The following is a 3,537-nucleotide window of genomic DNA, read 5'->3' as shown; positions in this document are numbered from 1 at the left end:
GGGCAAAGGGTGGACCAGGATACTCTCCCCCTTTGATATACATTATGTTGTCCATGCTCCCCCTGAGTACATGCAGATTCGACTGAGATATGTTTCAAAAGAATAACATGAATATATAACTCAAATAAGTGAGTATGACCTTCCTAAGACCAATGACTCATACATACATCAATCACTCAACCAAGTGGGGATACACCACATTTGACTCATCCACCCAACCAAGTGGGGATATACCAATTGTTTATACATGACTGAAATACAACAATTATTACATCATCCATCCCAAGCATAGTGGGGATACAAATTACATCATATATCCAATAGGAATAATTCAAACATAGAGTATGATAGAAGGAGACATATCACAGCCTAGATGTTTACATGACTTATGCAACAAATGATATAAATATTTGAAACCATAGCTTAACTCAGCAATCATAATGCCAACAATGCAGAATGTGAGTGAAGGTTAATGCTCCACCTCTACCTGTGCTACCTGTGAATTGTCAACAATTCATTCATCAAGGCATCTTTGTTAGTTCGATAAAAATAAATGAACAAAGCATATTGTTAGATTGTAATCATCAATATTTGACTGAGCACCCACATCAAAGTCTGGCCCACTATTTTTCTGTCAGAAAAACATATATGCTTATGCAACCATAGAAACTTGTGTATAAGAACCTTCCTCTGAAAAAATGGATTTAACAAGAGAATGATGTGGCAACTACTCCCAACTTTTGTTTGAGATATTCAAATGTTTCTCTGGGAAGCAGTTTGGTGAATATATCAACAACCTGCTCTTTGGAGGGAACATGCTCCAATTTAACCTTTTCTTCAAGCATTTGTTCTTGTAGAAAATGGTACTGAATGGGTATGTGCTTGGTCTTGGAGTGCATGGTAGGGTTTTTTGAAATACTAATGGCACTTGTATTATCACATAGAATGGAGATGGGTGGAGTACATGTGATTTGAATGTCTTGCAATGCTTGCATTATCCAAATTAATTGTGTGTAGCAAGATGGAACAACCACATATTCTACTTCAGCTGTAGATAAGGCAATTGAACTTTGTTTCTTGGTGAACCAAGACACCAACTGTGAACCCATATAGAATGCTCCTCCACTAGTTCTCTTTTAATCATCAACATTTCCTGCCCAATCTGCATATGTATATGCATGAAGAGTAAGATCTGTATCTTTAGGATACCATAGTCCAAAGTCTTGAGTTCCTTGAAGATATTTGAAAATTATCTTAATTACCTGAAGATGTGATTCCTTTGGATTTGCTTGGAACCTTCCAACAATTCCTACTGCATGCATGATACCAAGCCTGGTACCTGTAAGATAAAGAAAACTTCCAATCATAGATATGTAAGTTGGTTGGTTTACTATTGGTGATTCATTGTCAGAACTGAGACTGCATCCTGTTACCATTGGAGTACATATGGTTTAGAATCTTCCATTTTGTACTTCTTCAAGATCTACTTGAGATATTTGGTTTTTGAAAGAAAAATACCATCTTTTGTTTGTTGAACTTGTAGACCAAGAAAATAATTAAGTTCACCAAGTAAGGACATTTCAAATTCTTGCTGCATTACCAAAACAAAATTCTGGCTCATAGATTCTTCATTGATACCAAAGATGACATAATCAACATAAACAACAATAATTAGCATTTTATCATCTTCAATCTTTGTGTATAAGTTGATATCTGCAGAACCTTTTGTGAAGCCTTGTTATTGTACATATTTTTCAAGACGGTAATACCAATCCCTTGGAGCTTGTTTCAAACCATAAAGCACCTTTTTGAGCTTGCATATGAGTTTGGCATCATTTCCTAGAATGAATCCTTCTGGTTGCTCAATATGAACTTCTTCTTCTAAATCTCCATTAAGAAAATCTGATTTTACATCCATTTTATATACTTTGAATTTTCGAAAAATGGAAAGAGCAAGAAGCATTCTTATGGCTTCAAGTCTGGCAAGAGGTGCAGATGTTTCTCCAAAATCTGTACCTTCTTGTTGAGCATACCATTTAAAAACAAGTCTTGCCTTGTTTCTAATAACTTCTTCATTTTCATTCAACTTATTCTTAAATATCCATTTTGTTCTTATAACATTTTTATCATGAGGTCTAGGAACTAATTCCCAAGTATCATTCTTTTCAATTTGGTCAATTTATTCATCCATGGCCTTAACCCAACATTCATCTTTGCTAGATTCATTTACATTCTGTGGTTCTGTGGAGGATAGTAATGCTAGATAACTTGAGGTCCCTGTAAGAGTTCTTTTTGTCTATACTCCAGACCCTTTTTCTCCTAGAATTTGAGATTCTAGATGATTCTTGTAAACATACATAGATGGAGTCTTTTCCCCGTCTGTAGTATCTTCTTCTGGTGCTTCATTGGTTTCTTCCTCTATATCATTTTGATTTGATATGGGAAAGAATTCCCCATTTTCCTCATTGTCATATTCCTCTGTTGATTTCATTTGTTCCAGATTTCTGCATTCTTCATCAAGTACAACATCAATTCATTCAACAATTTTCTGAAGTCTTTTATTATAACATTTGTATCCTTTACTTCTGGATGAATAACCAAGAAGAATTCCTTCGTCTGCTCTGGGTTCAAAATTACCAAGTTTTTCATCAGTCCTTTTAATGAAACACTTACTTCCAAAAACTCTAAAGTGTTTTACAATAGGAGGTTTACCATACCAAAGTTCATATGGAGTTTGATTGCTATTTACCTGAACATTTGCTTTGTTGAGAATAGTCATGTTAGCAAATGTAGCTCCACCCTAGAAGGTTGCAAGAGTTGCGGATTCATCAAGCATAGCTCGAGCCATTTGTTTAACTGTTATCTTCATTCTTTCCACCACGCCATTTTGTTGAGCAGTTCTCTCGACGAAGAATTTCCTTTTTATTCCATGTTGCTCACAAAAGTCAAAGAATTCATTTAATATGAATTCTCCTCCTAGATCAGATCTGAGACATTTGATTTTTCAATCTGATTCGTTTTCAACTAAAGCTTTGAAGGCTTTAAACTTCTCGAATGCTTCATATTTAAGCTTTAGTAGACCTATCCAACACATCCTGGAAAAATCATCAATAAATAAAATAAAGTATTCTTCTCCACGAGGTGACTTTTTCCTTGTTGGCCCACACAAATCAGTATGGATGAGTTGAAGAGGCTTACTTGCTCATCCTTCTTTTTCACTGAAATTTACTATGGTTTTCTTACCAACTTGACATGGTTTGCATATGGTATTTTCTGGGATGCTTATATCTAGAATATCATGGACTGCCTTGAGCCTACATGCTTTTCTTATTTGAGAAAAGCTTAGATGCCCCAATCTTCTATGCCATAGCTAGTTTTCATATGTTTTGCTTAGATAGCATTGATGTTGTCCTCCTTTGAGTATGTATAAATTGTTTTGACTTCTTATACCTTTGATTACGGTCTTTCTTATATCAAGCTCATGAACCACACATCTATTTGATCAAAACATAACTTCATTTCCTTGATCACACATTT

This window comes from Pinus tabuliformis, chromosome X, assembly GCF_031772625.1.
Source record: "Pinus tabuliformis cultivar Carrire ecotype Pingquan chromosome X, CPIR1, whole genome shotgun sequence".
Taxonomy (NCBI): Eukaryota; Viridiplantae; Streptophyta; class Pinopsida; order Pinales; family Pinaceae; genus Pinus; species Pinus tabuliformis.
Note: the sequence above shows the minus strand (reverse complement) of the source record.